This window comes from Kogia breviceps, chromosome 7 (genome assembly GCF_026419965.1).
Source record: "Kogia breviceps isolate mKogBre1 chromosome 7, mKogBre1 haplotype 1, whole genome shotgun sequence".
Lineage (NCBI taxonomy): Eukaryota > Metazoa > Chordata > Mammalia > Artiodactyla > Physeteridae > Kogia > Kogia breviceps.
Genome location: NC_081316.1, coordinates 81,210,855 through 81,221,744, shown reverse-complemented (window position 1 = coordinate 81,221,744; position 10,890 = coordinate 81,210,855). Strand labels below are relative to the sequence as shown.

General features: G+C 56.4%; 1 protein-coding gene across 4 annotated transcripts in view; it reads left to right on the top strand.

The window, feature by feature from the left end:
* Positions 1–1,699: 1,699 nt before the first annotated feature.
* The window catches only part of ARAP1 (ArfGAP with RhoGAP domain, ankyrin repeat and PH domain 1), a 63,001-nt gene continuing 53,810 nt past the window's right edge, over positions 1,700–10,890 (top strand). For 2 of the 4 annotated variants that reach the window (XM_067038833.1, XM_067038832.1), the window contains exon 1: positions 1,725–1,842. The gene's annotated coding sequence lies outside the window, so the exon portion shown is untranslated. Of the gene's footprint in view, positions 1,843–10,890 lie in introns of all 4 variants that reach the window. The other 2 variants (XM_067038831.1, XM_067038830.1) reach the window with 2 other exon arrangements.

Genomic DNA, 10,890 nt, shown 5'->3' with positions numbered 1-10,890 from the left:
CATTTTGTTAATTTTATTATTGATCACCTGGACTTTGCTCCTTTAGATATCCCCTCATTTCCCGATGTGCAGCTCGGAACACACCCCTCCTGTCCCTGCTGTGTTCACTATCCTTGCATCCATTCATTAGTTCACTCTTCATCCATCCACCTGTCCTTGTTGTGTGTTCATTCGGCCATTCACTGCAGGCTGTTTGGCTACCTTTTGCTGCTCTAAGAGAAGGAGCAGGTCTGGCCAGAGGCCCGGGGTCAGGGGTCAGAGAGTGGGCTTCTATTGTAAGACCTTCAGCCTAAGGCCCTCTGGGTCCAGCCTATGGACTGGGGGTCTGACACCCTCCAGTTGTGACAGAAGGAGGGGGAGAGGTCCTTGGGGGCAGCATGTTCTGCAGGGAGTTTGGGGGTTGAGGTGAGTGTCATCAGACTCCAGTGCAGTGGAGGGACCAGGTTCTGTGATTTGAGCCCTCCCTAGATCATTTAGAAGACCTCAGGCCTGTGTTAACAGAAAGGGCGGGGCTTCCAACCCTTTGCCAGTGGTCAGATGCCAGTTCCCTGATCCTGTCTGTGTTCCACCTGGCTGCTTTGATGTCTAGGCTTTGAAGTCTAGAGGGATGCCTGGGCCTGTCCTGTTCTCTGTAGCCCACAGGTGCCCTCTGCTGCCTGAGGGTCAGCCCTGCTATCAGGTCGGGAGGAGGGCCCAGTGCTCCACCCCTCTCCAGTATTTTTGTACCCCATATGAATTTTGAGCCGGAAGTTCTCCCCAAGGTCTGGCCTTACCCTCTCCCGGGAAGCAACTTAACTTTTGACTGTCAGGAAGATACTTGGAGTCCACTTTTTCCTAGAGGGGCAGGGTGAATGTCCAGTAGGGGTAGGCAGGACAGTCTGTAACTCGCCAGGACTTGGCCAGTTTACCCAATACTGGCTTTGTAACTTTGGGCAAGCCCTGGAACTTCTTTGGAGCCTCATTTCCTAATCTATATCCTGGGGTGATGATTTTTCACCTTCAGGCAGATTGAGATGAAAGGAATAAGTTGCCCAGCACTGGGCTTGGCATGTAGTAGGTGCTCAAATTAATGACACCCAATCTCAGCCCTGGACACAGGACCTGGGAATGCCTGCCAAACCCCAGACCCTCGACCCTCATCTGTGTGTATGCTGGCAGGATGGGTGGAAATCTCCCGTTCTCTAGGCCAGCGAAGTTGCCTGGCAGCCAGGACCTCAGGCTGCAGCCTTTATAAAGCCAAGGAATCCTTGGGCCCTCTGACTAGAATCTTCCCCACCACCCTGCTCCTGAGAGATGTGGGCCCAGGGAGAGAAGTAGGATATTCTCGAAGAATGAAGTGGTAAGGACTTCCTGGAGGAGGAGGTCTGGGACTTTTGTCTTCCAGGTTCTAACTGCCCCTTTCCGCTCTGTGGGTGGGGCGGTTTGTGGCTTGTCCCTCCCAGGGAGAGGGGCGGCAAGAGGCAAAGAGACTCAGGAGGAGATGAAGACTCAGAGGGCGGGGGTGGTGGAGGTAGACCGGAGCCTCAGGAGACGGAGACGGACCTGTGAGCAGCGAGAGGGAGAGGAGAGACGCAAAATCAACCTGTCCGCAAGGCGGGCCAAGCCAGAGGATTCGGAGACCGTGACGAGGCGTGGCCGGGAAGGGGGCGGGTCCCTGGGAAGGGGGCGTGTCCCTGCCCCTTCCCCGTCCTCCACTCCCCGGGGCGTCACGTGGGGCAGGCGGAAGCGCCTGGCAGGGTGGGCGCGCCCGGCCTTCGACCGCGAGTTGGCTGCACCGGCGTCAGTGGTGGCCCCGGAACCCCGGGTCCCCGCGTCCCCGCGTGGAGTCTTCGCTCAGAACAGGTCAGTGCGGCTGCCGGGCCCTCCCTGTCCGCTGCCCCTTGGCCAAGTGTGGCCAGGAGTTTCCCCATTCCTCAGAAGGGAACGCCGAGGCCGCGCGGCGACTCTGCGCCCGGCGACTACTTCCGCTGGCGTTTCTCTGGGTCACGTCGGCTGTTCTGACTGGTGGTGGTGATGGGGTCGCCTCCGGAGGATGCGCGGTCGGGCTAGAGACGGTAGGGAGGAGGGCGAACCGGCGGGACAGGGGGCTTCCAGCCTTCGGCCCTTTGGCGTGAAGTCTCCGACGTTCCGGAGCCAACCCGCCCTCGGGCACCTTGATTTTCTCATCTGTGAAATGAAGGCTCCCACTTCGTTGACTGCGGAGACCCTTACCGGTCTGCAAGTTCGTATGACCTTATGCGCTGGACCTGGGGCTCCACTGATCTTGGGCAGACTACTTCCGGGCTCTGCGCCTCAATTCCCCACCGGTAAATGGGGGCATGGCTTCCCAAGAGCCCCTACCTGGCCCAGTTGCTGGAAAAAGAAGGTGTGTGTTCACTGAATGGGGTCAAGCCAGGAGTGGGTTATTGGGACTGGAGAGAGCAGACTCCGAGTGCAGCCTGAGGGCATGGAGTGGGCGTTTGGTCCCAGATCTCGAGGGGTGGTTTTTAGTGCTGGGGAACTCTGGTCGGTATCTGGCATATGCACCCTTACTCCTCCAAAGCTCCTGTCCTGCGAGCCTTCCCCAATCCCCAGGGCTGCAGGGTTGGACAGATATATGGAGGTACTCAGAGAAGGATTTGACTGTTTACCGAGCAACATCCAGACAGAGGCACCCAGGATATCTGTCCTCGAAGAGCAGAGTGTCCAGGCTAGGAGAGACCTCCCAGCAGGCTCATTACAGGGTAGAAGGAGCCCTGCGGAGTCAGAAGACAGGTGCAGACAGGTACTGGGATGGAATCAGGCACTGGGACTCTTGGAGGCTTAGGAAGGAGGAGATGGTTGGAATGGGCCTTGGCAGTTAAGTGGTAATTCACAAGGATAAGGACCCTCAGAGGAGGGTAAAGCTTGTGCAGAGGCAGGAACTTGCATGGTGTGTTTGAGGAATGGCAAGGAGATGGAAGTGGCTGGAATGGGTAGCAGGGGTAGAGTGTAGAGAGAGCCAATCCCCCAGTCCCGTGGCTGGTTGAGGGTTGTCCAGACCCTGGCTTGGGGAATCCTGTCTTCCCATTTGCTGCTTGCTCACTGGAATAGGACAAGAGGGGGTTGTCCCAGGCAGAATCCTGACAACTGTGAGGTGGAAGTGGGCAGATTGCTCCCAGGCTTCGTTGGGGCATTCAGGCCTCCCCAGTCAGCCCCAGCCTCACCCCCACCATCTCCTGGACTCCAGCCATGCCTTTCCACACATCATGCCTCAGCCCTTTGTGCAGGTTGCTTGTCCTCCCCCCTACCCTACAGAAGTTTTCTCCTCTTCCAAACCTCCCAGGTCCTTTGGGACTTAAGAGGTGGACCTTCTCCTGCCTAGCCTTTCAGTGCTGTGTAGGGCACAACTTAGGAAGTGTCTCCTTGGAGCTCTGTGGAGAAGGGGACTGCAGAACCGTGGGGATGACTGGGACCTGGGACAGTCCCTGTGCAGCCACCAAACACTACGTGACTCTGTAAGTTCCCAAACCTCTCCATTTCCCCATCTGCTGGGTTGGGTGATAAGCCCTGGCCCCATGCTCCAAAGAGAGACTCTGCTGGAGCAAGAATTGGGCCTGAGTCTAATTCCTTCCCCCAGTAGTGAGTGTTTGAATGAAGAAAAGGGAGAACCTGGGGGGAAGGGGTCACTTCAGAGGGGTAAGGGGCCTCTGAGAGTCCTAGGGGCTAGTTGTGGACTAGACTAGTACAAAGCCCTAGGACAGAGGGGAGTCCCCTCCACTCTCCGGCGGCCCTCTCCCCTCCCCACCCCACTCTCCCTTTGGCCAAGCTCAAAGCCAGCCAGCTGATGCCCAAACAAGTGGCCTCTGTTCCCAGGATGGGGGGAGGGGAGGCAGGACCTGGGCTGCAGGGCCTGGGCTGCAGGCCTGTCTGTCCAGCACTGACCCTGGCCCCCCGCCCTACACTCTGGATCTTAACCCTTGGGGGCCTGAGATGGGTCCTGGACTGCTTGAAGGCTGGTATCCCTTACCCACCAACTGTCCCCTCCACCCCACTTTAGGGTCCCAAGGGTTCTGTTGCAGCAGGAGGGAGTGCGCTAGTACATGAATTGGAAATGGAGAAAGAAAGGAGGGAATGGAGGTGGGAAGGAGGCTGAAACAGATATGGCCATGGACAGAGATCACTTGGCCCAGCAGCTTGTTTCATAGATGAGGAGACTGAGGCCAGGGACCAGAGATCAGACCAGGATCACACAGCAAGCCCTAGTGGGGGTCAGGACTGACCCGACTCCTAGTCTGGGCCCTCTTGGGGAGAAGAAAGGGAGAGGGAGGGACCTGTACTTGATTTGAATACCTGCTGTGTGCCCGACACTGCACATTTGTTACTTTATTTAACATTACATCATTCCGTGAGACAAGGGTCATCCTCCAGTAAGACAGGGGAAGAAACAGCCTCAGAGAGAGCTGAGTAATAATATCAGCGAGAATGACGCCAGCAAACATGCACACAGCACCTTTGTGGGCACTATTACGTATGTTAACCAGTTTCGTCCTCCCAACAAGCCTAGAAGTTAGGCACCATTCTACAGATAAGGGAACTGAGGCACAGAGACGTTAAGTAACTTGCCTAAGATCACGGCAAATAAGTGGTAGAGGCAGGATCAGGACCCAGGCATTTGTTTGCCTCCTTTGGCCTGATTTTCCCTTCCCCAGCCTGACGTCACTCCTTGAGCTCAGTCCAGGGTCCCACTCAGTTAGGGGCTTTCCCCTGGGTGGTAGCCAAGGCAGCCTCGAGTAGAGTGTGACCCCAGCCATGCAGACCCGGCCCTCCCTTAGGAGCAGAGTACACTCCTTTGGGCGGCCCGTCACCCCCTCCTCTGGTCTCTGTCAGGCTGGACTCTTCCCCCTCCATAGCCCTGCATGGAGGGGCACTTCATGTTTCAGGAAGGGGCTCTGCACCAAGGGTCTGAACAGCAGGAGGGTGTGGGGAGGCCCTCAGAGATCCCCTACAAGTACAGTCCCAGTGGAGCTCAGGGGCTCAACACCAGTATCCCCAGCCCTGATCAGAGAGGACATCTTGTTCACCTAGCCCCGCTCCACCCCCCTACTACCACTGTCAGGCCCCCAGACCTGTAGATTCCAATCGGGGTTCTGGAGAGGACAGTCTCAGCCCCAAAAGGCAGGTGACCTCAGGTTCAGGGATGGCCTGGGGTGGCGGGGAGGGAGGGCAGTGCATGGCTGGTCTTCCACATGACCTTCCTGTGGAATTTCTCTCTGTCTCATCCTTTGGAACATAGTTCAGAAGGGAAATAAAATTCTGTCCCATAAACAGGGCGTCTGTCCCAGATCATTGAGACAATCAGAGTCGCTGGGAGGAGATGTGGAGTTAAGTGACCAATTCAATAACAAAATTATTATTTAATAGTAGTAATAATAGTAGCAGTAGCTACTGGTTTTTGGAAGCTTACTATGTGCCAGACACTGTGCTAAACATTTTATGTACTGATTTCATTTAATCCTCAACAATAGTCCTATGAGGTAGGCACTATTCCCATTTTACAGATGAAGAAACTGAGGCCTCGAGAAGTTAAGTAATTTTCCTGAGCTCATTTATTATATAGAAGAACTGGGAGTCTGAATTTCTCTAGCTTCACAGTGAGAACCCTGAGTACTGGGAGACACTGCAGGCAGACAAGATCCAAACCCTGTCCTTCTCTGGCAACTCCCAGTCAGGGTGGCAGGCAGGGACTGGAGGGCCGCCTGGGCAGGTGACATTACTGGTGATGCTCTGTGGGGATGGGATGCCTGCTCGCAGGCTGGACTGGCTGCTGTCAAGTCTTAGCCCCCAGGGGCCCAGCAGCTCCTGCTCACTGTTCTTGTCCTGTCCTGTCCAGTTTGTACTTTGTTGAGTGGTTCTCCTTTTTACTGCTGAGGAAACTGAGGTCAGTAGAAGTTAAGTGACTTGCCTAGAGTCTTTCAGCTGAGGAAAGGGAGAGCTGGGACTGGCACCCAGGCAGGGGGCTCTGAGGCCTGCACTCTACCTCCCTGCCTGGTCAGTGCCTCCTGGGCCTCTGAAGCCCTGGGCTTCCTTCAGATACTGCCCACCTGCCTTGTCACAGTGTCCAAGTCTTTCTCTCTGGCCAAGCCAGGAAACTGATTCCTCTCAAGGTGCCTGGGGTTTGGTACAGCTGGGTGTCGGTGACTGAATGAACAAACCTGGGGAACATGGTTTCAGAGCTAAGAGGCCAAGAAGCAGAGACCAGCTGTGGTCAAGCGTGTGATGCTCATGGCCAGTGGGGTCCAGAGGAGGATTCAGGGGTCAGAGAGCATCCCCCCGCCCCACTGGGAGGGAGAAATGTGGCAAAAGCTTCCTCCTCCTCATTGTTTTCATTGTTGTGAGAGCAAAAGATTGTGAGGGCAAGGGGGAGGGAGAGGAGGATTGGGACCTCTCACAGCCACTCCTCTGTCCCCATTCCCAGGGCAGGGAACTGGAGGTCACACCTGGAATCTCAGCTTCCCAGGGCCTTTGGGGAACCTGGCCCCACCCTCCTTCCTTCTGGCCAGGCCAGTGCTGGGGTGGGTCAAGCCCTAGGACAGCGGGAGCAGTAGCAGGGCTAAGCTACCGCTTCGTGTTGCTCCCCTCCCCCACAGGTGCCTGGGTCTCCTCTGCCACCTTCCTTCCAGCCCCAGAGGACGCTGTGCTGCCCCTGGGCATCCCCTTCTCTCCTTCCCTCCCCTCCTTCCCACCATAATGCTGGGGCCAGGGCTCTGCCTATAATCAGGCCTGGAGTCAGGGGCTCATGGTCTGTCCCCAGCCTCTAGTTCAATGAGAGGCCTTGGGTTGGTCATGGACTCAGCTTCCCTGGAGCTTCAGGGAAGGAGCAGGAAGCAGCAGCACCTGGGACATCCCAAGCCCCCAGCCCCCAGGTATGGACAGGTCAGGACAGAAACCAAACAGCGCAGGTAAGGGGGGTCGGGGGAAGGGCTTCTCCATCCCTCTCCCCTCCCACACTCCCTCTCCCCACATGAGCAGCTGGGATTTTAGGATTCTGAGTCTTGAGACTGTGGGCATTGGGGATCAAGGATTCTAGGGTTTTACGTGCCAAAGATCCCCAGCTTCCAAATTTCCGAAATTCTAGATGCCAAGAACCTGCAAAGCTTCCGATTGGGCTGCATGGATCCTGAGTTGAGGCTGAGCCCTGTGCCACACCTTGGCCAGCTGGTGCCAGACAGACAAGGCCTGGAGAGTTTCTTGGGGCTGCTTTGTGGTGGTGCGGGGGGGAGGCTCTTGATGCCCTTTGCACCCACCACTCCCAGCAGACACCCAGTTGACACAGACCTTTCAAGAAATCTGAGAACCAGGTTCTGGAATGGACTAGGTGGTAGCAGAAGAGATAGCCAACTTAATGGGGGTGGGGAGGAGACAGACAGGGGCCAGGCCTCCTCTTCATTCATTGGGGGTGGGGCTGTCCTGGATGCCAGGATGGGATTGAGAGGAGGCCCAGGGAGGGCTGGTGGCTGACTGGGTCACAGAGCAAAGCCTGGGCCATACTGCGGGGCGAACCAGTTCCTCTCAGGGCCGGCATGGAATGTGGCTCAGCAGGCCCAGGTCCAGCTTTGGAATGTCAAAGCCAGGCTCAAGGACTCTGAGGGGTGGTGGACAGAGACCTGGGCCCGGGAGCCCCAGGGGAGGCCCTGACCCTCCTCAGGGGACAAGGAGACTGGACCTTGGCTGAGGGCCTTCTAATAATTCACAGTGCCTCCCCAGGTCCTTCCAGTGCCCATGTGGGCCTGTGGGCACAGCAGTTGCCCTCAAAGGGCCCTGGGCATGGGATCGGGAGCTGCCTCATGGGGAAGAGGGCTGTTCCCTCCCCACGAGGGAAGTGCCCTCCTCTTGGAAGACTTCCTGGCTGGGTGAGCTCCTTTCTGCTGCACATTCCTCTGGGGGGGCACCGTGCGTGTTCCTGTGTGCGCATGTGTGTGCTCTCAGGCCCAGGCACCTCCTTGGAGGACCCGTGCTTTTGCCTTTGTTTGGGTGTGATCAGCATTCCATGCCCCAGTGGGTTGGGGTAAGAGGTACCTGGCTCGGCACCCCTTGATGTGTGAGCTGGGTGAGGCTTTTACCCACTTGAATGGGGACCTTCACCTGAGTGGGCCGTGGTGTGGTTCTGCAGCTAAAATGTGTGTTTCCAGAGCCCCTAGCCTGATGGGGAGAAAGGGCCTCCCTGAGCTTTGCCAGATGACAGCAAGACAGGTTTGGGGTAGAGTCTCTCTTGCTTGGTAAAGGGGTGCCAGAGCCTCAGCTAAAGTCCTACCTTTTCCCTCAGACTGGGGCTGTTCCTCTTGCTGTCTCCTTCTTAGCTCTAAAGATGGATAGCTAAGTCTAGGGAGGCCAAAGATCCAGGGAGTATCTAATGGTTCTAGTGGTTCTGTTCCAGGACGTGAACCAAAACACTCCCCTGCCTTTACTGCCTGTGACCTGAAAACCCGCCTTTCTCAATGCAGGGCTGGCCTAGCCACTTGGAGATGGGGGGTTACTCCAGTGTCTCTGAGGTCACCTGAGGGGACCTCATAGTTCTTTCAAGGAATAAGCTAGAGGAAGGGGATGGGGTGCTCAGGCTGGGGGGCCTGGGTCCTGTCCTGACTCGTGTGGCCCTGGTTGGGTTCTTATCCCTTTCTGGGGCTCACTTTCCCCTTCTGGAAGCGGGAGGATTGGATTAGGAGGTTCCAAAATGCCTAAGGAGCAGGTGCTTGGACATGTGGAGAGCTAGGAGAAGGCGGGGCTGATGTCTGGCAGGCAGGAGGCTGGAGCTGTAACTGGTGGGCATGGTCCTGGGGGGCTAGAGGCCAGGTTCTAGCCACGCTCTGGTCACTGATTGCAGTGTGACCTTGGACAAGTCATCACTTGCTTGGGCTCCTTGCTTTCCATGTGTAAAATTGGGAGATTTCATTCAAGCAGTAGATATTCACTGTCTGCCAACCCTGGGCTGGTAGCTGGGGATGCAGGGAAATCAGACCCTGGTCCTGCCTTCAGGGAGCATCCAGCCAAGGCTGGGGCGAGAAAGAATGTGTGTGTATATGTGACACAGCAACAGGTAGTGACATACCAGTGTGACCCAGGCTGTGACCGTGGGAGTCAGAAACTGCTGCCTAGAGCAGGTGACGCTTGAACGTGAAGGGCGAGGTAGAGAAAGATATTCCAGGCGGAGGGAACCTGATAAGCAAAGTCCTGGAGGTCAGGTGTCCAGCCGTGAGAGTGGAGGGAATGAACCTGGAAAGGGGTAGTTAGTGGCGGGACCCAGAGGGTGGAGGCCCTTTGAGCCCCACTGGGTAATGGGGAGCCGTGGAAGGGTTAAGCAGGCCAGGGAGGGGGGGATTGGTCTCAGAGATTTCTGGAAGTCTGGGGTGGTTCTCACCTGCTCCGGAGAACAGGACTTCCCCTGTGTGGGTGAGGGCCTCCCCAGCAGTGTTTATCGGGCCAGCACAGCAGGAAGTGGCAGGGGTAGCCACAGAGGTGGAGAGAAGGGGCAGGCCCAGCCACGGAGGGTGCCAGGGAGTCTCAGAGTTGAAGCTTTTGCTCCTAGACCTCTGGACATGAACCTTGAACCTTGGCATCTGCCTTACCCAATTGTCCCTCACCCTACCCGTGTCACGGGCCCTGTCTCAAGCTCCTGACCAGGGCGAGCCATGCCTCTGTAGACGTCCTTTCATCCATGCCCCCAATGGCCAGACACTTCTACCACTGGGGATAGAGCTATGAATGAGACAGTGCCCCGTCCTCTGGTTGAGGAGACTGACAATGAACAAATAAACATATAATACAGTGTCCGCTAGAAATAAGGGGGGTGTCGAAAAATGATGTGGGGTCAGGAGAGAGGGACTGATGGGGGGCACCTCTTTAGGCAGAGTGGTCAGGAAGGAAGGCCGTGCCGTGCATTTGAGAGGGCACTGGAAAAAGTATGGGAGTGAGTCATGCAGGTGTCTGGAAGAACATTTCAGGCAAGGGGAGCTCCGGGCCCAGCCCTGAGGCAGGAGCACTCGGAGTGGGTTGGAATAACAGCAAGGCAGGGACAGACCATGCAGGCCTGGCAGGCCTTGTTCTGGCTTTGGCTTTACTCTGAGGGAGGTTGGAAGTCACTGGAGGGTGAGAACTGGTAGGTTGGGATCTGTTTTTGTTTTTTAAAATTTACTTATTTATTTGTTTTTGGCTGAGTTGGGTCTTCGTTGCTGCAAACGGGCTTTCTCTAGTTGCGGTGAGCGGGGGCTACTCTTCGTCGTGGTGCACCAGCTTCTCATTGCAGTGGCTTCTCTTGTTGCGGAGCATGGGCTGTAGGTGAGCAGGCTTCAGTAATTGTGGCACGCAGGCTCAGTAGTTGTGGCTCGCAGGCTTTAGAGCGCAGGCTCAGTAGTTGTGGCGCACGGGCTTAGTTGCTTCGCGGCATGTGGTATCTTCCCGGACCAGGGATCAAACCCCTGCCTTCTGCATTGGCAGGCAGATTCTTACCCACTGCGCAACCAGGGAAGTCCCTGGGATCTGTTTTGAAGGCATACATTTATTCCCCACCAGCCCATTATACAGATGATGAAACTGAGACTCAGAGAAGGTATGTGAATTCTCAAGTCTCACAGCAGTAGGACCCCTGTCAGCCTGCCTCCCTGCCGCCCCATGCACCCTGCTGCCCTTCGTGGCTTCCTCTTGTCTGGACAGTAAGGCTGAGTGTCTTAGTGTGGCCTTCAAGGCCCTTCTCGGCCCACGCTCATCTTCCCTCTCCCTCCTGCCTGACTTCCCTGCTCCTGGTCTCCACACTCTCCCCTCTGAGGAGACGGAGTGGAAGGAGGGGGTCCTGTGATCTTGGGCAACTTACTGAACCTCTCTGAGACTCAGTTTCTTCCTCATCTGTAAAGTCAGGCTAAAACCATCCACTTTCCAGAT